Source organism: Schistocerca serialis, chromosome 8 (genome assembly GCF_023864345.2).
Source record: "Schistocerca serialis cubense isolate TAMUIC-IGC-003099 chromosome 8, iqSchSeri2.2, whole genome shotgun sequence".
NCBI classification, from domain to species: domain Eukaryota; kingdom Metazoa; phylum Arthropoda; class Insecta; order Orthoptera; family Acrididae; genus Schistocerca; species Schistocerca serialis.
Window position 1 is genome coordinate 125,726,647 of NC_064645.1, and position 27,607 is coordinate 125,754,253.

A 27,607-nucleotide genomic window follows, 5' to 3' on the forward strand; every position below is an offset into this window, starting at 1 on the left:
AGCGAGCGCCCCACCAGATGAACGATATCACTTCGGCCAGCGATAATGCACGCCTCCGGGTGCAACCGTCACATACAATTCTCAGAGCTGTTCCGCCAGACCAAACTGCTTATTTTTTCAAGCTGCAGTATGAGTACTAGGACCTGCCATCTTATTACTTTATGCAGACCGTAGTGCTCCACACAGACCTCTTAGCCAGTGCCCATGGCCACCAATGAGCAGCAAGATTGTGCTACGCAGTTGAGGCTACAGCCACCGTTGCTCATGCAGCACGACATGGAGGTGGGGCTGCGTGGAATTCTTTTTTCTACACTTTCAGCAATAACACTTATTTTTAAAGAAAGATACAGGAATTTGGAATTAGGAAATTATAAATTTATGGCATAATTTAAGATGAGAACAAAAGAAGGTAGGAAAGAGAAGATACAGATATTCCTCCACAAACACCACCTCAAGAAGGCGATTTAGTACTGAACTTCACAGCGTCCACATGTGGTGCTACCCATTTTAGCAATTACCCTCATGAACATCCCTCTTCGAGAAAACTCGATTTGCTCTGTGTTGCTTGTTAGAGTGCTATGTCAGTTGATGTTGGTTAGGTTATGTAACAACTACAATTGCTAAGTTAGTTAGTAAACAAATTCTGCATCGCTTGGGAGCAATATCCTGCCAGACCACCAGAACTAATAGACGGTTTGGGCACGTGATTCCAGAGACCAGCACTATGGGTACCCCGCAGAATCCACAGTCACCTCGTAACTGTCCACTTCTGTCCCGGCTGTGCCTCTGCGTTTAAATGGTTCAAATGGCTCTAAGCACTATGGGACTTAATGTCTGAAGTCAACAGTCCCCTAGACTTAGAACTACTTAAACCTAACTAACACATCACACACATCCATGCCCGAGGCAGAATTCGAACCTGCGACCGTAGTAGCAGCGCGGTTCCGGAATGAAGCGCCACGCCACCTCGTCACACCATCGGGCGGCGCAGACCTCGAACTCCATCCTTACCCGAAGGAGTAAGATTGAAAATGGGCGGTACCAATGCCGACACGGCCCACTGTGCAGTCAAGTGCGAGAGAACACACACACACACACACACACACACACACACACACACACACACATTATATACTGAAGAGACTAAGATATTGGTACACCTGCCTACTAACGTGTAGCCGGCCGCGGTGGTCTAGCGGTTCTAGGCGCTCAGTCCGGAACCGCGCGACTGCTACGGTCGCAGGTTCGAATCCTGCCTTGGGCATGGATGTGTGTGATGTCCTTAGGTTAGTTAGGTTTAAGTAGTTCTAAGTTCTAGGGGACTGATGACCACAGATGTTAAGTCGCATAGTGCTCAGAGCCATTTGAATCATTTGAACCTACTAACGTGTAGGGCAACTGCGAGAACGCAGAAGTGCCGCAACACGACGTGGCATGGACTTGACTAACGCCTGAAGTAGTGCAGGAGGGAATTGACACCATGAATCCTGCAGGGCTGTCCATAAATCCGAAAGAGAACGAGAGGGTGGAGATCTCTTCTGAACAGCACGTTACAGGGCATCCCAGATACGTTCAATAATGTTCGTGTCTGGTGAGTTTCTTGGCCAGGGAAGTTTTTAAACTCAGCCACTCTGCAGCAATTTTGGATGTTTTGGGTATCGCATTGTTCTGCTGGAATTCCTCAAGTCCGTCGGAATGCACAATGGACAAGAATGGATACAGGTCATCAGACAGGACACTTACGTAGCTGTCAAAGTTGTATCTAGATGTATCAGGCGTTCCGTATCACTCCAGCTGCACACGCCTCACACCATTACAGAGCCCCACCAGTTTGAACAGTCCACTAATGACATTCAGAATCCATGACAGTCCTGCGGCGGCGTTGACGAGCCCAGGCGAGGCGTAAAGCTTTGTAACAAGGGTACAGGAGTGGGCCTTCGGCTCCGAAAGCCCATATCGACGATGTTTCGTTTAATGGTTCGCACGCTGACACTTGTCGATGGCCAAGCACTGATATCTGCTGCAGTTTGCGGAAAAGTTGCACTTCTGTCACGTTGAACGATTCTCTGCAGTCGTCGTTCGTCCTGTTGTTGCAGGATCTTTTTCCGGCCGCACCGATGTCGGAGATTTCATGTTTTACCGGATTCGTGACATTCACGGTGCACTCGTAAAGTGGTCGTACAGGAAAATCACCATTTCATCGCTACCTCGAAGACGCTGTGTTCCATCGCTCGTCCGCCGACTGTAAAACCACGTTCAAACTCACATAAATCATAATAACCTGCCATTGTAGCAATAGTAACCCATCAACCATCTGCGACAGACGGTTGTCTTATATAGACGTTGCCGACCACAGCGCTGTCTTCCGCCTGTTTACATATCTCTGTATTTGATTAAGCATGCTTATACCAGTTTTTCTGGCGCTTCAGTGTTCATACATAGTAGGCGTGATTGCCTCGACAACTTCAGTTTGGATGCACAACAGGGTGCAAGCCCCATACTGGAACGCAGCACTCATTGCGAGGAAGTAGGTCTGTTGACACTGGTCATACTAGTGTGTGATATATTGAAAATTTTAGTCAGCCGAGAAGCGTGTCCGGATGGTCGAGGTGGCTCAGGCAAGCGCTCGCGTTAAGTGGTCAGATCCGGGTTCGAGTCCCTGTCTGGCTCATTCACCTTTCACTAACGAATTATTTCAATGTCCGAATCTAGCTACCATTGGTCTTACCTTCGAAATTTGATACGAAGAAGACAGTTCTGGGAAGAGCCAAGTCCAAGGGCCTCAAGAAGCGGGTGTGTGGGACGGTTACTAGACGAGAAGACAGTGATCAACATCAAGGGTGCAGTGTGAACAACAAGCTGCTGGAGTGGTTAGTCTTTTCGCTGGCCAGACACACAGCAGTTCCAGTGAAGACGAAGGAACGTCTTCTGCATGTCATTAGGAGCACTATCACAGTGCTTTCGCAGGTAATGGCGGCATTGTTATGGCACTGTGATTGAGGCGGCGGTGCACTTTGTTATGTGCAAACCGAGTACTGAGTGTAGCCACTTCTAAACTACTTCCTGCGGTCCTGCATGAAAGCCTGCTGGTGCTGTGTAAACAGTTGTTATTTACGGTATGTGGGAGGTGTGTTGGTGTGTGCCGTGAGGCAGAGCAGGCGTAACTCAGAAATTACGCGCTTTAGGCGTGATTAAATATATTAAAAAGAACTGATTGTTCATTGCTGTGAGAGCAAGTCATCAATTGGTTACTCAAGTGTTTTAAGAGTTTGTTGTGATATTGGTCTTAAGTGACTGAGCCTGTGGCTCACTCCCGTACCGTTAAGATTTAGTTGATATTGCTTTCATCGGAAGAGCTGTTGACGTTCTTTGTAAAAGAAGTTATTCAGATATAAGCGTGGGTAGGTTCGTAGTGTCGTTGGTTGCTACCGTTTTATGTGTCTGGTGTCGAAAATAATAGTAGATCATGGTGTAGTTAGAGATTACATTTGCTGATCTGAGATAATATTAAGTATTCTTTGGCATGGTACATTTTACATTTATCATTTCTGGCTATAGCGGAGCGACGGGCGTTGTAAATTCTTATGTTGTTTGTAAATGTTTGTATAGGGCAAGACTGAATTTGTTATTAATTTGAATTTATCTTATTATTGTTAAAAGGATAATTTTCTTACTGGTTAACTTAGCTATACTTAAAGGCTTCTATAGAACAGAAGTGTATCTATTGTTATACTGTAAGCGGGTTTTTATTAGAAGTTTGGATGCTTGATAAAATAATGGTTAAATTTAGCGCCATATCAACACAACCTACAGTCTGAACCCTATTGCATCTGAATACTATGCATCAGAAGTAATTGTGCTCAATCGGAACTGTGACTTCGATTTGCTACTTCACATTATCCAAAGCAGTTGATTTTACTTAAAATTAACCACAAACAGTTTAAGATCTTTATTCCTGGGAGGTAACAGTTATTCAAAGAGGTTTTCAAGTTTTGCACATAATGTCCTGGGATGAATAATTTAATTTTACACAGTCAGATAAACATCTTAGCCAGGGCCAACATCTTAACTGATTATTGCAAGTTCACTGGAAATTTTTAGGGCTCTACTCCTGGTGATTGCACCTGGATCAGACTTCGCAGTCTTTACGCATCCAGGATCAGGCAGATGTGAAGTTAGACAAACATCATTCAATAAATCACCCATTGACACTCAGACTTACGCACCACATATTGCACAACAGGCCAGATTTTCTTAAAAGTGGATAAATGTAATTTTCACAGCAGAAAGAGCAAACTTGATATTTGAATACATGATTAGGGGTATACTTCGTAATTTCAGTTTGGTGCAAAGGCTGAATTCTTGTTCATATTCAGATTTTCGTAATTTTAATTGAATATTAATTATACTTGAATATTACTACAAGCAATCTGTATGTGTTTTCATAATTAATTTTATTTTGGTGCAGTATCATATTTTCATGACATCAGTTTTCCTTCTATGTATGTAGAAGTTTTTGTATCATTCTCTAAGACCATTTAATGCGTTTACATCTAGTATCCAGAGAATTACAGAATTATACTTGTGTTTTATAAAAATTTGCAGTTTAAGTGATATAGTGCAATTAAGATCTCATTAATACATCTTCTTTCCTCTAAAAGGATACTTGGGTACTTAGTAAATTTGTGTTTGGCTGTGTTTTATGTTTACATCCCCTCCTCAGAGGAGTACAATTAGACGTCGGTAGTATTCAGTACATAAGTACATAGTATTTTGTACATAATCTCAAGTATTCATAGATCAAATATAATAAAAAGCAACATTATCCTGTGAATAACATAGATTATATTTTTGCAGCGTAGAACAGGATTTCCTCTAAAATGGTGTTTGGTATGGTGAAGCATTACTGAAAGACTTCTAAACACATTAGGTGCTCACAGTTCAGTCTTTCAATCACAAGTACCAGCACAATTAATCCTAGAATCGAAATTACAACACCTCTTATGTATTTTGACACATACTTCACAATGAAATACCATTGTAATACTCGACATAAGCTGATGTTTGTGGGTCGTTCCCTAGCAGAGGTGGCTATGGCAGCTTCCTCTAGGGTGGGTGGAATGCAAGAACTCGAAAATTCTGTGCCTTCCATGCGTCGTGAATATAGCGTGGCCTGTCTCGCTGGTTATCATCTCGTTGGCTCTTTTCAGTTACCAGCACAGGGTCGTGGTGAAATTCGGTGGCCCGACCAACGGCGCAGCTCCCGCGTGGACGCGAACTGCATTTGGGATGTTGCTGATGTGCATTTTTAACATACATTTTAGACATACTGAAAGCTACATCCTTTACGCATTTAGATACCCATTTAAAATGTGAAACTATCATTGAGATACTTAACATGAACTTTGAGAGTTGTTATCTTCTTAGTCCCTAAAATAAAGCTTTCTAAGGTTTGTTTCATTTAGGCCTAGGATGAAGCATCAAAGGCCTACTTAACATGTTTTTTGTACAGTTATAGTGTTTTGTACAGTTACAGAATAATGTAAACTTAAGAATATTGTAAGTCATAGTCTTTACATATTTTAGACATTGAAATAAGGTTATGGCCCTTGAGAAAAACATTGTATTGCTGACGTATTTTTGACGCACATGTTAGAGATGGAAACACTGTAAGTTACACCCATCACTTTTCTGTAACGTAAGTGGGGTCTCTGGGCCCCCCATGTTTAAAATGAGTTTTAAGTCAATAATCACTTGTAATTTTTAATTTATGCTATATAACATTTTTACAATTATTTAAGTGTTGTGTAAATGCTTCTAATTTATTTTAGTGCAAAGCCTGCAGAGTTTTACTATTTATCACACAAAAGGCACATATTTTTTTTTTTAAACAGTAAAAATTGTACAATCTCTGAAGCATATAAATTGCGAAATAAAACTAAATTCCAGGGTTTGCGCATAAAAATTACACCCGATAGGTACAAAAAGAAAATCTAGCAAATTGACATTCATTGCTGGGAGCTACATTTTTCTTGTCACCACACGGAACACATTCGATTTTAACATATACTTTAAGTATTTCATTGAAGAAACAGACAGATCCCCATCACAACATTGCTGAAGTTCTTCCTCTGAATGATACTCCTGTTCGATAGTAGAATTGTGATCGCTGGCTAATGGAAAATAATCGTCTTTTTCATTTATTTCTGCATCTATATCACTGACACCTTCCTCCATAGACCGACTAATCAATTTCATCAAACTCGGGAAAGTTAAAAATGACGCATTCGTGCCAAAACATTTTGAGCTGTACGATGCCGTACTGAAGAAAACAGGTAGGTGGTTCACGAGGCGCGGTCTAGGAGACTCCAACACCCATCAGCAACACGCGTCAACAATAAACACAGAAGGCGATAACGCAACCGACAGCAAAACATCGTAGGCTTGGCAATTTAAGGAGGGTAGGGGGAGTATAGAAGCATTCCACCGCAACTGGCCTTGGAGAGCGAGTTCGAAAATTTTCGCGCGGTCTGAGAGACCGCATCTCGTGAGTTAGGGTTACGTATTTTGGCATGGATATGACATTGACATTAACCATTACGTGTGTGACGTTACGTTTTGTAGATGAGTAAAACATCGTGTTTGTGCTACCAATAACATAGCCTCCTTTGGGCCTAGGAGGAGCCATAGAATATTATTTGTGTTGCATGCTACATGTGTTTTGTGCAGTTATAAAACAATTTATATGTAGGAACATTGTCAGGTACAGCCTTTATGTATTTTAGAAATGAAAATAAAATTGTGGCAACTGACACAAAGATCGAGTTGGCGATGAATTCTTTAACAGACACTTTGCACATGGAAATACTGTGTGTGTGAATGCGTGTGCGTGTGCTTGTGCGTGTGCGTGTGCGTGTCTGTGATTGAAAGAGAGAGAGAGCTTATGTATTTTTGATAAATAATACATCGTTATTGGACTACCAGTAACAAGGTCTCGTTTAGGACTGGAAGAAACTTTCAAATAGTTCTATTTATATGTGGAATTAGCAGTGACATAGCCATAGAGTGCGCTTACGTATTTTTGGTAAGTAATACAGACATTTTAGACACGTAAATACTTAGTTTTAGTGTTCTGTTGTGCAGCACCAAGTTTAGTACATTAATCGAATTTTGCTTACCAACAGTTCCCGCTTAACCCGTAAGATGGGGAAGTATATGTATTTTTCACTTGGAAATTCTATAGTGTAAGTTAATATCTTCACGTATTTTGATTAATAATTGGATACTTCTGAAGCTGACTCAAAATTCAGTACTTTTGGATACTTTCATACATGATCAAGATGACTTCGACGTACTGATTGTCTGTACCATTTTAATGTGCACTAAAATACTGGGTGGCGATTGGGAGAGCAAAATGTGTTTGTGTGTGGATGTCCGTTTTGTTGACGAGACAGGATTTTTGCTGGTGAGGCAGACCTGTTGCTAACAAGGCAGAATTAAGTAACTGTGTACGAGGTTTCTGCTGACAGAGAATCTCACCACCGCATCTATCCAGCCAGCACGTGTGATGTACTTCCTTCTGCTGCCGTATGACTTTCAAAGTCTATTCAAGGTGAAAATGGCCCAGAATGAACATAGCCCTCCTGCTGATATATGAATGAATTTGTGACGTTTTGATTATCACTTCAAAAAACCGAGCTACAATATCAACATTCGAAGATTATGTTAGTCCTTCTCTACATAATCAGCGTTCAGTGAGACACATTTTTTCCAGTTGTCTATGAGCTGGAAAGATCTTGATTGTAGGCGTTCGCATTTTGAACATTCTGGGTATTTGACAGCATAAAGAAGCAGCAAGTGTGACTCTATTCTGAGTAGAGTGAGCTGGTGCTTTGTCTTGAAGCAAAGTTACTCCCTTGGACTGGCTCCCACGACACTTCGTCTTGGCAGCCTTCCTGAAACTTGAAACTTCCTGGCAAATTAAAACTGCGTGCCCGACCGAGTCTCGGTCTGACCGAGTCTCGGTCAGGCACACAGTTTTAATCTGCCAGGAAGTTTCATATCAGCGCACACTCCGCTGCAGAGTGAAAATCTCATTCTGGAAACATCCCCCAGGCTGTGGCTAAGCCATGTCTCCGCAATATCCTTTCTTTCAGAAGTGCTAGTTCTGCAAGGTTCGCAGGAGAGCTTCTGTAAAGTTTGGAAGGTAGGAGACGAAGTACTGGCAGAAGTAAAGCTGTGAGGACCGGGCGTGAGTCGTGCTTCGGTAGCTCAGATGGCAGAGCACTTGCCAGCGAAAGGCAAAGGTCCCGAGTTCGTGTCTCGGTCGGGCATACAGTTTTAATCTGCCAGGAAGTTTCATATCAGCGCACACTCCGCTGCAGAGTGAAAATTTCATTCTGGAAACATCCCCCAGGCTGTGGCTAAGCCATGTCTCCGCAGTATCCTTTCTTTCAGGAGTGCTAGTTCTGCAAGGTTCGCAGGAGAGCTTCTGTAAAGTTTGGAAGGTAGGAGACGATATACTGGCAGAAGTAAAGCTGTGAGGACCGGGCGTGAGTCGTGCTTCGGTAGCTCAGATGGTAGAGCACTTGCCCGCGAAAGGCAAAGGTCCAGAGTTCGTGTCTCGGTCGGGCACACAGTTTTAATCTGCCAGGAAGTTTCATATCAGCGCACACTCCGCTGCAGAATGAAAATCTCGTTCCTGAAACTTGTCAGGAGATTTCAGTACTATGCTCCTATGATGGGTTGCCACTAGTAGCATACATCGGCACAACACGACTGCAATCCAGTAACGCGTTCAGTGTTCCTTTGCCCCGTCTTCACATGTTTACAATTCTTTCTTTGCTACTTTATTTTCTTAATAGGTACGAATTACAATTTTATTACTCCTCGGACTGTGCAATTAAGACTGCATATATTGAACCAACAAATTCACTAAGGTATACTACCGTTAAATCAGTTCAGACTATGTATCCTTTAGTGTTAACTTTGATGAAATTATACTCGCCATTCGTACACTTCACGCTGGTGTGTACCAGCTAGATCCTCCCAGTGGGCGACATCTACCACCGGTGGCTCACACTAGGTCTTTCCACTGTACGGCGTGTACCACCGGCATCTCAGCTCGATTATACCAATTGTGCAACCAGCAGTACACCGACGTATGATGAACTACCTATAAGCTAGGCGCAACGAACAACTGTGCGTATCATTTTGAGTTGCCCTTCAATGAGAGTGCTTTCTAAACTAATGATACTAAATAATTTTCCGTTAATGAAGGTAAAATTATTGAGCCGTGTTGCGGCTTGCCTTCGTGCCGTTGGTAGGTTGGCATAGTGTAATAGGGATAGTGGCGTCTCGTTATCTTCTTGTGTTTACTGGCGCCACTACATTTGCTAGCGTTGTCTGTCCACCAGTGGCAGCAGCAGCGGTTATCGACATGTAGTACGGTGGTACTATCGTTGGAGGGACATCAAACGTTTTCCGGATCGGAGTGTGTCGGGGGTGTTCGGTTGGGAAGGAGCAGCAGTGAGGCCCAGCAGCGTGAGGACATGCCTTGCCGGCCGCGGTGGCCGTGCCGTTCTAGGCGCTCCAGTCCGGAGCCGCGCTGCTGCTACGGTCGCAGGTTCGAATCCTGCCTCGGGCATGGGTGTGTGTGATGTCCTTAGGTTAGTTAGGTCTAAGTTCTAGGGGACTAATGACCACAGCAGTTGAGTCCCATAGTGCTCAGAGCCATTTTTGTGAGGACATGCCGGGACCACTGGCGGCACGCAGGCACTGCCGGATGGAGGGGCTGTAGTTGCGAGCCACAGCCTCGTTGATAACCGGACCCAGGACGTTTGAGTTGAGTGAACATTAACCCAGTAGTTAAAGCTTCACTATTTCGAGATCACACTCTTCGTTCGCATGTTGCTGCTCGCAGGGTCGCTGAGACGAAGTGCAACGAGTGGAGTGCTTGGAGTTGGCGAAATTAATTAGCCGTCCTCCAGTTCTTATTATTAATCATTGAATTCCTTGTGTTATTATGGGTGAAGTTCAACCAACGGTATTTTTCTGGCTAGTGACCGCTAGCGCCCCAGTTAGCTGCCCTGGAGGTTAGCGTATTTTCGCGGAGTGTACCTTTCCTCGCCTTGCCGCAGCTGTCCGGTAAGAAGTGTCGTTCGACAGCCTCCTTGATTGTGGTTCGGATATTTTGTTTCTTTCGGACTACGTTGGTCGTAGTCGTTCCTTCTGCTTCTGGATGTTCTAAACACCGGATTCAGAAGACGCAGTGCTGTCCGCCGGTTCCGCCTTGCCCGGGTTATTCCTTCGTTGTATTGGTTATCAGACGTTAGGTAGATTTTGCAAGAGTGTTGGTCTGCGTTTAAACTGTGACTAGTTTGAGTTGCCATCTGGTTAAGTGAATACAACTCTTGACTGCCTGTCTCATCGTTTACGAAGTTGAGCGACTTTCGCAGGTCGATCCTTAGAGCACTGTCTGAGGCCTACTTCTCTCTTGATTTGGTCAGTTGATGATGGTTGCTTTTTTTACAAAAAAATATTTTAATTTTGAATTAGTACTGTTTGGGCATCCAGCCGACAAAGAGTTTGAATTTCTTGTTGATAAGACCTTCAGCTGTGAGTGTAACTTGTCTTAGGAAATTTTAATTGGACAAAATATCGTAACACTGAAATATTGATGATTGTTCTTTAAACATCTCTCGAAGAAGTTTAATTGCTTCTCAAAAATTTGCTATCCGGCCTTCAGCCGTCCAACTGTGTTTTGAGTTATTACTATTGGGGCCTTCAGCCGACAAATAATTTGAATTTCTTGTCAATAAGGCCTTCAGCCGTGAATGCAATTGGTCTTAAGATTTTTTAATTAGACATTGTCTCTTAATACTGAAATTTTGATGTCTTTTTTTAAAAATATTTTAGAATCTCTATGAGAAGCCTAACTGGTACTTAAGAATTTAGTATCCAGGTCTTCAGCCGTCAAATTGTTTTATGAGTTATTATTATTGGGGCCTTTAGCGGACAAATAATTTGGATTTCTGGTCAATAAGACCTTCAGCCGTGAGTGAAACTTGCTTACAATTTTTTTTAAATTAGACATTGTGTCTTAACAGTCAAAGTTGATAATTGTTCCTTATTGTCAACCTTATTTGCAGTTGTTTCCAAATACAGTGTACGTGATTAAAAAAAAAAAAATCTGAGCAACCAATGGCAACTGATTACAGCCCTGTCCACACCGAAACCTTCCTTTCCCTAAGTACCAGTTTTCAATTATTTGATATGATCTCTCATTGTTTTCAACGAATAGTCTTACGCCACTTTCAGAATAAAAGTTCATTATACACTGCCGAAAAAATTAGTACACCCGAAAAGCGACGTCGATTTTGATCAGATGAGGGCGTATGCCACCTGGGAATCTCCCAACAGACAGTATATTGACATAGCTACCAGAGTGCCATGTGTGTCTAGTCTTTAATAGAAAATGCTCACAGCCTGAAGGCTCAGTGTTGCGGAAACATGTGAAGCAAGCAGACAACTGAGACACGGAAATGCACTTGTGCTACCTACAGCCAAATCGGCAAGTTTGAAACGGGTTAAAGTGTGGCCTCCTAAGAGATGGGAGAGTCTTTTCAGAGAATTGCCCCCTAACGCTAGAAGTGCTGGGTCAGCTGTGCTATGATGCTGGTATCAGTGGTCATGTGAACATTCTCACTCCAGTAGATGAGGTTCTGGACGCTAAGCACAGATGCCCGTCAGGATAGTCGTAGTGTAAGGGCAGCGGTGGCAGATCGTACAGCTACCACAGCACAGGCTTTGAGTCCCGACGTGTCAACACGAACTGTTGCGAGGAGGTTATTAGCAGTGGGACAATGGGCACGCATGTCAGTTGCCTATCTTATATTCACACCATAGCATCGACTTGCATAGCTCGGCTGGTGCCGTGAGATGATCCTTTGGAATATGGAATGGCGCTCCATGGTCTTCAGCGATCAAAGTAAATTTAGCTTGCACGTAAGTGATGGTCTCTTGCGCCTAAGACGTAGGTCTGGTGAAAAAAGGTTCAAATGGCTCTGAGCACTATGGGACTCAACTGCTGAGGTCATCAGTCCCCTAGAACTTAGAACTAGTTAAACCTAACTAACCTAAGGACATCACAAACATCCATGCCCGAGGCAGGATTCGAACCTGCGACCGCAGCGGTCTTGCGGTTCCAGACTGCAGCGCCTTTAACCGCACGGCCACTTCGGCCGGCAGATCTGGTGAGCGCTGTCTCGTACAGTGCATTCGCACAACACACACTGGTCCCATCCTAGGCCTTATGTCTGGGATGCGATAAACTACAACTTTCGTAAGCCTTTGTGTTTCCGGAAGGGACGCTAACAAGCGCTCGGTACGTGCAGAATACTTTTAGACGCGTTCTTTTGGCATTCTTGCAACAAGAAGATGATGCGTTGTTCCAACAGGGTAATGCTCGCCCAAACACTGCACGTGAAACTCAGAGTGCGTTGCAAGACCTGTGGCAATTTCTCTGGCCAGCACCATCTCCGTACTTGTCTACTATCGAGCACGTCGAAGATATGATGAAATGAGAAGTGACTCGAGCAACTCGTCAGCCAACAACCCTTGCAGAACTACGTGAACAGGTCCAGGAGGCGTGGAATGACGTATACTACACTACTGGCCATTCAAATTGCTACACGAAGAAGAAATGCAGATGACAAACGGGTATTCATTGGACAAATATATTATACTAGAACTGACATGTGATTACATTTTCACGCAATTTGGGTGCGTAAATACTGAGAACTCAGTACCCAGAACAACCACCTCTGGCCGTAATAACGGCCTTGATTCGCCTCGGCATTGAGTCAAACAGAGCTTGGATGGCGTTTACAGGTACAGTTGCCCATTCAGCTTCAACACGATACCACAGTTCATCAAGAGTAGTGACTGGGCTATTGTGACGAGCCAGTTGCTAGGCCACCATTGACCAGATGTTTTCAACTGGTGACAGATCTGGAAAATGTGCTGGCCAGGGCAGCAGTACAGGACCTCCAAGATGCGGTCGTGCATTGTCCTGCTGAAATGTAGGGTTACGCAGGGATCGAAAGAAGGGTAGAGCCACGGACCGTAACACATCTGAAATGTAACGTCCACTGTTCAAAGTGCCGTCAATGCGAATAAGAGGTGACCGAGACGTGTAATCAATGGTACCTCATACCATCACACCGGGTGAAACGCCAGTATGGCAACGACGAATACACGCTTCCAATGTGCGTTCATCATGATGCTGTACACAGAACCTGGATTCATCCGAAAAAATGACGTTTTGCCATTCGTGCACCCAGGTTCGTCGCTGAGTGCACCATCGTAGGCGCTCCTGTCTGTGATGCAGCGTCAACGGTAACCGCAGCCATGGTCTCCGAGCTGATAGTCCATGCTGCTGCAAACGTCGTCGAACTGTTCGTGCAGATGGTTGTTGTCTTGCAAACGTCCCCACCTGTTGACTCAGGGATCGAGACGTGGCTACACGATCCGTCACAGTCATGCAGGTAAGATGCCTGTCGCTTCGACTGCTAGGGATACGAGGCCGTTGGGATCCAGCTCGGCGTTCCGTATTACCCTCCTGAACCCACCGATTCCATATTCTGGTAACAGTCATTGGATCTCGACCAACGCGAGCAGCAATGTCGCGATACGATAAACCGCAATCGCGATAGGCTACAATCCGACCTTTATCAAAGTCGGAGACGTGATGGTACGCATTTCTCCTCGTTACACGAGGCATCACAACAACGTTTCACCAGGCAACGCCGGTCAACTGCTGTTTGTGTGTGAGAAATCGGTTTGAAACTTGCCTCATGTCAGCACGTTGTAGGTGTCGCCACCGGCGCCAACCTTGTGTGAATGCTCTGAAAAACTAATCATTTGCATATCACAGCATCTTCTTCCTGTCGGTTAAATTTCGCGTCTGTAGCACGTCATCTTCGTGGTGTGGCAATTTTAATGACCAGTAGCGTACAATAGTATTCGCCATGTGTACGATCGACTGGTTGTCAGAGTCAGCGCCTGCACTGCCGCCCGTGGAGGCTACACCACGTAGTGTTATGGGTGTTCCAGCTTCGGTCGATACCTGGTACCTAAGAACCACTTGTGCTGTTGATCTGTAAATGTAATCATTTCATATACAGCGTACGCACTGGTGTAACAATAAATCTTGATTGCATTAGAAATCCTTAAAAGGGTGTACTAAATTTCTTCCGGCCGTGTATTAAAACAGGAGACTAGGGCATTCGAATTCGACACGACCCCGCGGCGAGAAACCGCAAATACAGCGCTTACAGATGAAGGGAAGCATGAATAGGCGCGCCGCCCCACAGCGAGTAGCACAATTCTCAGCGCTGGCGCGAACGTGTTAAGAATGCTCGCCTCTAATGTACAGAACATGTCAAGGCAATATTGACAAGGCTTAGAAGAGGACGGAGCCTAGTCGTTATCACCTATTTCGTCGAGATATGCTGTATATGTTCGACTTGGCCAGAAATGCAAGTAACTGAAGTGGGAGCGCCAGAGATGGCCAAGAGTTTCAGACTGGCGCAGCGGAAAGAGTGCAGTACGGTAATCCAAGGCTCGTGGGTTCGAATCCCTATTCTGAAACTTCTTTCTGTTTTAAATTTTTGAATGCTTAATCGGTAAATAAAAACGAAATAAGGCTCAATTTGTTAATATTTTCATTAATTGCATCGAAAGGAAACGCAATGGAAAGTTTGGGACTAAATAAATTTCCAGGTAGGGATTAAAGGGCATACGAGAATTAGATAATATCATTTTACAGTCAATGATTTACACGTGCTGGTATGACATTCACCGTAAGACCAGGAGAGGCGGTAATTTCTCAGATATTGGTGTAGATAAAATAAAAATAGATCGTGAATAAACTTCTGTGAATAGCTTGGTGAGCGGGGTTATTGTTACACGACACAAAGCCCACACCCACCACAGTAGTACAAGTTTATATGCCAACTAGGACCGAGCGAGGTGGCGCAGTGGCTAGCACACTGACCCCCGCCCCCGCATTCGGGAGGACGACGGCCCTGCTTTGGGTTTTCCGTAATTTCCCTAAATCGCTCCAGGCAAATGCCGGAATGGTTCCTTTGAAAGGGCACGACCTACTTCCTTCCCCGTCCTTCCCTAATCCAATGAGACCGATGACCTCGCTGTCTGCTCTTCTCCCCCAAACAACCCAACCCAACCAACCCCAACTAGGTCCGCAGATGATGATAAGATTAAATAGATATACGATTAGACAAAAGAAATGATTCAGATAGTTAACAGAGACGAAAATTTAATAGTCGTGGGGGACTGAAAGTCGATAGCAGGAAAAGGCACAGAAGGGAAAATAATAGATGAATATAGGCTGGGAGAAAGGAATGAAAGAGGAAGCCGCCTAGTAGAATATTCCACAGTGCATGATTTAATCATAACTAACGCCTGGTTTAAGAATCATGAAAGAAGACTGTATATGTGGAAGAGACCTCGAGGCACGAGAAGGTTTCAGATTGACTATATAATAGTAAGACAAAGATATCGGAACCAGATTTTAAATTTTAACACGTTTACTGGGGCAGATGCATTTTATGACCACAATTTATTACACTACTGGCCATTAAAATTGTCACACCACGAAGATGACGTGCTACAGACGCGAAATTTAACCGACAGGAAGAAGATGCTGTGATATGCAAATGATTGGCTTTTCAGAGCATTCACACAAGTTTCGCGCCGGTGGCGACACCTACAACGTGCTGACATGAGGAAAGTTTCCGACCGATTTCTCACACACAAACAGTAGTTGACCGGCGTTGCCTGGTAAAACGTTGTTTTGATGCCTCGTGTAACGAGGAGAAACGCATACCATCACGTTTCCGACTCTGATAAAGGTCGAATTGTTGCCTATCGCGACTGCAGTTTATCGTATCACGACATTGCTGCTCGCGTTGGTCAAGATCCAATGACCGTTAGCAGAATATGGAATCGGTGAGTTCAGGAGGGTAATACGGAACGCCGTGCTGGATCCCAACGGCCTCGTATCGCTAGCAGTCGACATTAGAGGCATCTTATCCGCATGGCTGTAACGGATCGTGCAGCCACGTCTCGATCCCTGAGTCAACAGGTGCGGACGTTTGCAAGACAATAACCAACTGCACGAATAGTTCGAGGACTATCAGCTCGGAGACCATGGCTGCCGTTACCCTTGACGCTGCATCACAGACAGGAGCGCCTGCGATGGTGTACTCAACGACGGACCTGGGAGCACGAATGGCAAAACGTCATTTTTTCGGATGAGTCCAGGTTCTGTTTACAGTATCATGATGGTCACATCCGTGTTTGGCGACATCGTGGTGAACGCACATTGGAAGCGTGTATTCGTCATCGCCATACTGGGGTATCACCCGGCGTGATGGAATCGCGTGCTATTTGTTACACGTCTCGATCACCTCTTGTTCGCACTAACGGCACTTCGAACAGTGGACGTTACATTTCAGATGTGTTACGACCCGTGGCTCTACCCTTCATTCGATCCCTGCGAAACCCTACATTTCAGGAGAATAATTCACGACTGCATGTTGCAGGTCCTGTACGGGCGTTTCTGGATACAGACAATGTTCGACTGCTGCCCTGGCCAGCATATTCTCCAGATCTCTCACCAGTTGAAAACGTGTGGTCAGTGGTGGCCGAGCAACTGGCTCGTCACAATACGTTAGTCTCTACTCTTGATGTACTGTGGTATCGTGTTGAATCTGCATGGGCAGCTGTGCCTGCACACGCCATGCAAGCTTTGTTTGAGTCAATGCCCAGGCGTATCAAGGCCGTTATTACTGCCTGAGGTGGTTGTTCTGGGTACTGATTTCTCAGGATCTATGCACCCAAACAGCGTGAAAATATAATCACATGTCAGTTCTAGTATAATATATTTGTCCAATGAATACCCGTTTATCATCTGCATTTCTTCTTGGTGTAGCAATTTTAATGGCCAGTAGTGTAGTTATGAACTGCAAATTAAAACTGAAGAAACTTCAAAAAAGGAAGGGAATTAAGAATTATCTGTATGGATGAGAAATACGTTCATGCTTGTCATAGATAATCATGTGGATGTCGTGACAGTTGACTTCATAATCTGTTGAAACCAATTTCGAAAGAGTACAAAATTATCATCATTCATGCTGATGGGAAAAACTTCCTTACACCCAATGCCTACATGAGGCTTAAATATGTCCAGAAAACGAGAGACTGTCACAACGAGAACTATAAGCTGCAGAGAGTTTCAGAGGAAGCATTAGGGAATGATTGAAGTTTACAGGGGATAGGAACACAGCAGCAGGAGAATGGTTAGCATTGAGAAATGAAATAGTGAGAGCAGCAGAGGAGAAAATATAAAAATTCTGTAAACGAAGCAGACGAAAGGAAATACAAACGTCTAAAAACTTAGAATAATACGATGTGCAAAATGGCTCATCAGGAATGGCTAGATTAAAAATATGATTTAGATGCATACATCACTAGGGGAAAGATAGATGCCACCTACAGGAAAATGAAAGAGGTCTTTGGAGGTGAAAACCACCTGTAGGAATATCAAAAGCTCGGATGGAAAGCCAGTCCTACACAAAGAGGGGAAAGCAGAAAGGTGGAAGGACTGTATAGAGGGTCTATACAATGGAGATGTACTTGAGGGCAATATTATGGAAATGGAAGGGGACATAGACGGAGATGAGACGGGAGATATGATACTGCGTGAAGAGTTTGGCAGAGCCCTGAAAGACCTAAGTGGAAACAAGGCCCCAGGAGTAGACAACACTCCATTATAACTACTCATAGCCTTGCTGAACCAGGCATGACAAAATTCCTCCAGCTGGTAAACAAGCAGAAGACTGGTTAGTTGTTGGTCTCTATGCAATTCTACTAGGTGCGGTTTTTTTCTTACCTACATCTTTTAATCAAATTTTTCCTCCCAATTCGATTCAGTACCACTTCATTAGTTACACGAACCACCCATCTAATCTTCAGCATTGTTCTGTGGTGTCAAAGATCTAAAGCTTAGATTTTCTTCGTGTCTGTACTTTTCATCGTATATGTTTTACTTCTGTATGAGGTTACACTCAAAACAATTACTTTCGGAAAATATTCCACAATACTTGAATTGATACTCTAAATTAACGTATTTCTTTTTTCCATAAAAATTTTTCTTGCAACTGCCAGCGTAGATTTGATATTCTCTTTACTTCCGTCACGTTAGTTTCTGAGTCAGTACCATTTCAAATACCGTAAATTAAAATCAGCAAATGAACTGGATTCTAAATGTCCAACTCGAACTTTAGAACTCAAACCTGCGATAATATTTATATTTTTGGAGCTTTACTGTTCTTCGATTTTCAATCATAAGTCAGTTGTGATCGAACAATGTTGTAATAGACGAACACTCTCACTCAGTATGATCGACGGATTACAAACCTCGCTGTTCAACTGGACGTTTCTGTTGGTAGTGCTGATACACTCGTTCACCAGTTGGGTTACTGAACGATGTGTGCCCACTGGCTTTCTCGCTACCTAACGGAAGATTTCCACCTGTCTGGCCCAAAGAAGGGTGCACTCTGCGGGAAGCAGTACGTGAATGATAGGGTGTTTATCGATGCAGCAAAACGTTGACTCCGACGTCGACCAGTAGAGTAGTACCATGCGGGGGAAAAGTGCCTTCCAGTAAGGTGGCGTAAGGCCTCCGCATTGGACGGAGATTGTCTTGAAAAATAGCCAAAAGAATGGTAAATAATATGGTGTATTGGAATCCAGAATAAAACCAACCTGATTTCAGAAGAAAAGAATGTTATATTTCTTATTGAGTGCCCCCCGTAGTTATAGAGTATTAAAGGAGGTACTTGTCTTACATATCACAGCACAGCTGCCGGATTTCCCTTCTTTGTTGTTCATATTCTACTGAAATCATTTGTTACCATCATATTTAGGTTACTAGCACGCACAGAATTGTGCTGTGAAGTCCGAGTTAGTGATTTTTCTTCGCAGTAGGTGTGTACCCTTTTACCCATATTTCTTAGTGTTTCACAGAGTGTAGATGCAGATAAAGGTGATACATCTCTCTAAGACTGTGAGAAATCGACCTTAATAACATCTTTCATCTACGAGAGATGATATCGTGTGATATGCCTGAAGTGTCAATAACATAATTGACGCTCTCTAAGTACATGTTATTTCTAGAATGAATCTTTCACTCTCCAGCACCCTTTTCAAACTTCCTAGCAGATTAAATTTGTGTGCCAGACAGAGATTCGAACCCGGAATTTCGCCTTTCGCCAGTAATGTTTCCGTGTTTTCTACAAATCATTTTATGCGAATGAATGTTTTATGCTAAATATTTATTTCACTTATTTGCCATTAAAAAATTACTTCCTAATTACACAATAGCGCCATTTGTCAACAAAAAATGTTGTTACTTGTCTTCCGGATTACATAATAGCGCCATTTGTCAAACCATCTACTGCTACTTCAGCGCAAAATTAAAAGTCGTTTTCTTTTATTTTGACTTAGGTTATCTGTACTTCTTGTTGATGTCATTCATGAACATCCTACACGACTGACATGCTATCTCCTCTTTGCATTCGTCTGTTTAATGAAGTACTAGGTTAAACAATCTGAATTCAGTGACATCGATTGCTACGAACGTATCTTAAGCAAACCTCTTTCCGTCGTAAGTTTCGAGTGTTTGTGCAGTGTTGAAGTAACATTAGCAAATCACATCAGCAGAGATTCCACAGGGCGAATGACTGGACTAATTTTCATTTGGTTTTGACTGACAATAGCACTACTAATACGGTTTTCTCACTAAAATACTTTCCAAAAAGTTTTGAATAGCACACAGACAGGAGAGAGATTTTCTTTAGGTTATGACAGTCTGTTATGCCTGTTATAGCCGTTCACGAATAATTTTTTTTGAGGACAAAGAGGTTAGATCAAAGTTTATGGAACTGTGTAAGTAGGCTGTTTATGTTTTCTCTATGTAAGTAGGCTGTTTATGTTTTCTCTATGTAAGTAGGCTGTTTAGGTTTTTTATTGGTAACGCCACCTCTGTATGACAATCACTGGCTGTGCTGTGTGCAGTCTGTGGCTGCTTTGCATTGTTGTAATACCCGCCATTGTAGTGTTAGGCAGCTGGCTGTGAACAGCGCGTAGCGTTGCGCAGTTGGAGGTGAGCCGCCAGCAGTGGTGGATGTGGGGAGAGAGATGGCGGAGGTTTGTAATTTGTCATGAACTGATATATATATTATGATTTGTGATGATATTAAGGTAAATACATTGTTTGCTCTCTATTAATATCTTTCATTTGCTAACTACCCCTATCAGTAGTTAGTGCCTTCAGTAGTTTGAATCTTTTATTTAGCTGGCAGTAGTGGCGCTCGCTGTATTGCAGTAGCTTGAGCAGCGAAGATTTTTGTGAGGTAAGTGATTTGTGAAAGGTATAGTTTAATGTTTGTCAGGGCCATTCATTAGTAGGGAGTTTTGAAAGTCAGATTGCGTTGCGCTAAAAATATTGTATGTCAGTTTAAGGACAGTCCTGTATAATTGTTCAAAGGGGACGTTTCATATGTCGACCCTTAGCCGAGGATACCTCACTGGAATCTTCTGATTTTTCTTGTAGTTTGTGTAATTAGTGTAGCCTTTGTTTATTGCTAGCGCGTAATTGTAGAGAGAATCTCCTTTGTAGTTGCAGTCTTTCATTGTGGTACAGTAAAACAGTTGTAGCATGCATGCAGTTTTACACCAAGTATTTCTCAGCAGCGCGTGCAATTAACTAGATATTTTTTCAGTGTTATGTTAATGTGTTCTCTTATTTTTGCTCTTCAAATTGTGCTTTTCTGTGTTGTCGTGTGAAATATTGTGACAATAATGGCGTCTGAAAAACGTAATACTAGGCTCCAAAGTAAACTGAGAAATGACAGTGAAGACGAAAGCAGTGTGTTAGCGCCGCAGAGTAATGAATTAACAGACATTCAAAGTAGTAATTTGGTAATTGTGCATAGGGAAATGGAGCGGGCGGCAAACAATGGTGTAGACAGTGAAACAATTAGAGAACAGGGAAGTATTATCGATCGATCGGTCGGCAACAGCTCGCCTCAGGAATCCGAAATGACAGGAAACAATCTCGCATATACTGTAGATTCAGGTTTTGGGTCATCACCGTTTTCTCAAATAAGTCAAGACACATTTTCTGCTTGTCAAAATGTGAATGTTGTCGGTGCAAATGCACTGCCGAAAAGCGTAGAGAAACAGATTCCAGACACTAATACATTATTATTGCAATTAATGCAACAAATGGAACAAAATCAGAGACAAACACAGCAAAAGCTTGAAAAGTTAGACACCACACTTGAACAAACACGTGAAGATTTAACTACTGAGTTACATAACATTGAATCGAAATGTCAAAAAGTCTGTAATGACGTAAAAACACAAATTTGTGAGCATTTTCAACCTATTTTTTCGCGGCATGAAAATGCATTACAGAATCACGAAGCAGCCATAAAAGAACTGCAAACCATTGTTCATGAAAATCATGAGACCTTGTGGGCTAAAATTGACTCAGTTGCATCTACCGATTCGGTTACGCAACTTGCAAAAACTCAGGAAAACTTAAAGGACACAGTAGATTCGATTTCAGCACAAATGGACACTCTGAAACTTGGTTCAGAAAAACATAGAGAGGAAATGATTTCACTATCGGATAAAGTAGCCGAACTTTCAGATCAGTTCACTAACTTATCTACAAAGGTAGATGATGATCTGAATGACACAACACCTGCAGCTTTCAAGGACACTGAAGAGTATGAACAAATTAGAAAATTCAAACAAAATCAAAATCAAATCAATACACAGTACAAGAGAGAAATCCGGGAAGTGCAAGATCAGTTGGCACAAGTAGTACAAGAATTACGTATTTCAGAGGACACTCGCGCCCCAATACGGGAAGAGGGACATACAAATACGGAACAGACACAAAATAACAACACAGGGCACTTCGGAAATTGTGAAAGAAGTTGGCAAGGTACGCCGAATTTTGAGATGGAACCGCCGAAACGACGTAACTATGACCGAGATGCTACTCGCCGACACGATGATTTTGACTATAAGCTGTTCATTACTACACGTAAATTCAAAACGTTTAAGAATTCTGGCAACGACATTCATCCACAAGCATGGCTCCATCAATTCTCTCATTGCTTTCCTCCCAACTGGTCGTTGGAACACAGATTAGAATTTATGTGTGGCTACTTAGAGAATGAACCAGCTGTAAGAATGCGATCGGTAATTCACGATTGCCACAGTGAAGGAGAGTTTTACCATGCCTTCCTCTCAGCATATTGGTCTCAAGCCACACAAGACCGGGTAAAACATGGTATCATAATGATGAAACATTTCGAACAATCTGAATTCTCCAGTCTTGTGAAATATTTTGAAGACATGTTGCACAAGAATCAGTACCTGTCAAACCCATACAGCCCCTCAGAACTCATCCGCATTTGCTTACTCAAATTGCCTGAACATTTACGACATATTATTTTAGCAGGACGTTGCAAAGATGACATTGAAGCTTTTCAGGGACTCCTACAAGAATTAGAAATTGACACAGACCGTCGCAGGATGCGAAAACAGGAAAACAATCACTACAGGTCACATCCGTCACAATTCCATGACGACAGAAACGATAACTGGCCACGACAAGCCTATTCTTACAACGCAAATCGTGACCAAAACAGACACCACCCATATGACAACCATTGGCAGAGTAATAGTTACAGAGAAAGATCGCATTTCCGTAGTAATGAATATGACAGAGATAACCATAGAAATAGACAATATGGTAACCAAAACAATTATTATCAAGGGAGGCAGAATAATTTCAGACGCAACAGTTCGGCGCAGAGTTACGATTCAGGGAGAAATTCTCCACCACATGACCGACAAACAAGAAACTATGTAAACTACCGACATAACGACAGACCTGAATTCCATCAGAACTGGCGAGCTTTAAACAGAGCTGGGCCCTCTCGGCAAGGCGAATTTGTGGAAGTTAGGTCTCCTAATCCCAATAACGACGCGCGCCAACAAAGAGACAGACAATGACTCGCGCCGCAGGCAGCCACCTGCGCCGGCTGGCTCAGGGAAAAATAACATAGACGCTAACCTTGAGCAAAATTCCAGTATTCTTTACCGACGAATACCGCATGATAATTGCGTTGAATTTGAAACTCTGCGTACTAGGAAGAGTAAAGGTTTACACCACATTTCTCATGTAAAACCATTTATTGACAGATGATCTGCCTTTTAACTTTGTCTTTGCCATCAAACTTTTCACTTCACATTTCTAGTATGCTTTGTCAGATTTAGAATCTGTTAACATGTAACAATGTTTGAAGTGAAATACCCAGTCAAGAACCAAGAGAACTTATTTAAACAGAAATTACGAATGCATTGTTATAATGAACAGACGACACAGTGTTGTTAATTGTACATTCTTGCTTGTTAGTTGCACGATTACGTAACGACTATCAGGCTTACGTACTTAGTACACATACTGGTACTGCTAATGAGATTTTAATGCAACTTTTGGTTTACTTGAAAATACATTCTGGGTTTAAAGTACTTTCTGTGAGATACCAGACGACAGAGTGATTAGTTTATGTGACAGATACACGATTTTATCATGACGCTACTAATGAGTGACAATTTACAATGTTGCTTTTGCGGTGTATCTGTTTTATATCTGCACAGTTTTTCTGAATTATTCTGGAAAGTAAAACAGGTTTTAGTAGTAACTTTTATGGTATAGCTACAAGGAGACAGCCTTTTCTGTAGCACAACAATACGTTACAGCACAGTACTTTCTTCATCACGGCAATAAGCGTAATAAATATGATATCTATACGCAAAGCATTTCACTTTTGTTTATCATGAGGTAAGTACATTGGCTTCTGCAGAACTTAGCTTTCGGAGGATGATAACTACGACACTTCCACACAGATTATGTTGCAACAAGACGCACATTTAGCGCTACAGTACACGTATTTGAGTGATTAATTTTGTACTTAAAACATTTATTTTTAAAGATATTTGAAGTACAATGATACAAAGGTTTTCAGTGATACATTTCATTTCATTGCTGTAATCTGTAACACCTGAGGGTATAATTACATTAATCCTCAGGGGGGTACACACTTACTTTGTGTACCATGTGTGTGGCAACCACAAGGAACCCTAGCTAATATGGTATTTGCTTATACAACTTTACACATCGGTACCATATTTCTCTAACACACAAATTACACAGCTATCTGATCATTTGACTGAGAGATAAACATTTTTTTACTACGTCAGTGACAGATGTTTACGTAATTACACAGCTGGATAACTTCACACTTATGAAACTGTATTTTGTCTGTGCATTGTAAACTGTTCATATTTTTTCGGAACCATTGTGATACTATGAGAGCTTTGAATGATGTATTTGGTAAAGGGATTATGATTTTTAAAGTACGTTTGAGGCAGATGACACTTTTGACATGAGCAGAGAATTTTTTTTAATTATTGGAGGAAGCTACGACGATTTTGAGATTTGACTGAGGGGTTATGATGTTATTTTTACGACGACGATGTGTATTATGCTGCTGAGGTATGTTTACGATTAATAGGCTGAGGCTACTATATGAGTTATTTGATTATGCTTCATATTTATAATGACGAAATATTGACGAGTGTCGATGGATACGTATATGTGTAATAAGGTAAGGAGTAATGAATAGTGGGTAGGGACTCTTGACTTGTGAAAAAGGATGTTGGAAACCAAGAATCGTACTTTAAGAGTTATGACATGTGTGAATCATGTGTGAATGTATCGCAATGCCACTGAACATTTTTTGGACACTGTTATATTCATAGGATTTTGTTTCTACAGATTTGCAACGCTAATTCTTGATCTGCGAAGTATTTTTATGTGAGACTGTCACTTTAGCGACAATTGCTGTCGTAAATATTTCCGTACGAAAGTTAAGTGACCACCTGCACGTAATGCGTCGCGGGCACCCAGCTGTGTCAGACGCCTGGAGAAAAAGTCATTAGCGCGTGCCTTTCAGAGCACAGGAAGAAAAAAAAAAGGAAGGGAAGGCCATTATCCTCGCTATTGACGTTCCTTTGTAGAAAGCATTGCAAAAACGACACGGTCGAACTTGAAAACATATGATTACACTGTGGAGCTCTTAATTAATGATATTTACTGAAATGCTTATGAATTGATGGGAAATATTCTTACATCTGCAAACCTGATTATGACAAGCGTCTTTCTACGAGAGTTGAGAGAATTTCTACTAACTTATGAAATGTCACATGACTATTGAATGATATTTTTATGCTTTGGTTTGCGTAATTGCTTATTTCATTTGATATCTGTTTTCCAGCTGTGTTACAGCATTAGTTTTATAAAATAAACTTAGATGCATTTGCTAATGTGAACACTTTCTGTCAACAGATCTATTAAATAATTATTTTATGATCCACATTCTTTAAAAAAGGAGCACTTGGAAAGGAAAGAACAATAAGAAGGAACTAGTAACTGCATTCATAATTTTCTTTTCAAGTAATTGGTAACTTTTTGGTAGAATAACTTCTTGTGGTGCACCACTTTAATTACATAGACATTAAGATGTGAATATACATTTCCTTTATCTGCATTGTTGTTTTTAGTGTACTATTTTTTCTGCTTGAGCTATGTCATGTTTTGATATAAGTTATTACATTTGCTGCTGCTAGCTTTGCCAATCTGTATTTTTTGTCATTGCTGTTTGTGTTACTTATTTTGTGCTGCTGCATTGCCTCGTCCCTTAGTTTAGCATCTGAGCTCAGTAGATTTAAGTTAGATTAAGAGTGGGTAGACTATAGAAGAGAATGAGTTGCGATGAATTGGAAGAAATGCATTGAAAAGTTATACAAAAAAAAAGGGTACAGAAAACAGGTTTAGGTAGGATTTTCTTGGAAATAAATGTTGAGGTAAGAAATGTATGAACATATAAATACAGAAAGCATGCTTAGATAGAATTTTTTGGGTGGAAACAAAGGATGAAATAAGAGGAAAGATATATGAAGTTTTGGGTTGGACTGCAGTACCACATGTTACACTGAAAACGAACCCTGTCCTTTCCTATTGGTGTTATCCCACTATGTGTGTGTGTACCCTTGTGTATTTGTTTTCTTCCTGTCTCTGTGCAGTTTCATAGAATTTTTTCTTCTATTAATATTAAGTTACATTCACTATGATGAGGAATACTGTTATCCTCAAATATAATTGGCATTCATAATATGTTATTTACCTTATAAATATGCTTACACATTATTTATTCTGTTTAAATGCTCATGTGTGAAGTTGATGTTTCAGTAATTATTCGGATCTTCTATGTATGTACTCATGTCATAATTCCTGTAACACTGATGTATATGTCTATATCTATTCTTTTGTAAAGCCTGTACTACAAATGTTATCTGTATTGTTATGTTCTTTAATGATGTATTTTGTACCTTTGTTATTGTATTCTTCTGTTATAAAATTGTAATTGTCACCAGTTCATGATATTATTAACTTGTAAGTTACATTTCACTGCACACGTTTCTGTTGGTCACAGTATATGGACAATATGTGAGAAGTAGGGACTGTTAGTGTTTGCACGTGTGTTAATAATTCAGCAAGGGACTGGATAACAGCATTGCTGGTTCTAAGGACAATTTCAAAAACTTTGTGAGTGCACAAGTGGTGGGTTATGGACTTGCTATATTGTCTGCAAGACTCTTTGATGGTGATTGTGCACCTGCACAATCGCAACAGATGGCTGCTGGCCATCTCTACAAGGACTACAGTGGGTCTACATCTTTGATGACCCACCATGCCATTATTTCTACAAGGACTGCAGTGGGTCTGCACCTCTGGTGGCCCACCAATACCACAATCTCTACCAGGACTCCAGTGGGTCTGCTCTGTGATGACCTACCTACCAATATTCATCAAAACTTCGACTGACTCTGCAGTGGGTTTGCTCTGTTGTGGCCCATTACCTGTCAGCATGTCGAGAGTCAGCACTGTCTTTCCATTGGAAGGACAACACTACTTCTTCAAGACTGCATGGAAATCCACTACTTCCGTGTGCATTTTCTTTTACTGCTCAGACTTTGAGACAAACACTGCTATTCTCCTGTTATGTACGATTAGGACTGTCTTTAGGGACTGTGAGAAAATTTGAGCTTTTGACCAACGTTGTATCAATAAGTGTGTGCATTTTATATCTTTGTTACTGTAATTGTGAAAAATTTTTGTCAAATCTGTATTGGCCAGTGCCCAACACCATTTGTAAAAAAATTTTTGTGGGGAGCATGGGGGCTATGTAAGTAGGCTGTTTATGTTTTCTCTATGTAAGTAGGCTGTTTATGTTTTCTCTATGTAAGTAGGCTGTTTAGGTTTTTTATTGGTAACGCCACCTCTGTATGACAATCACTGGCTGTGCTGTGT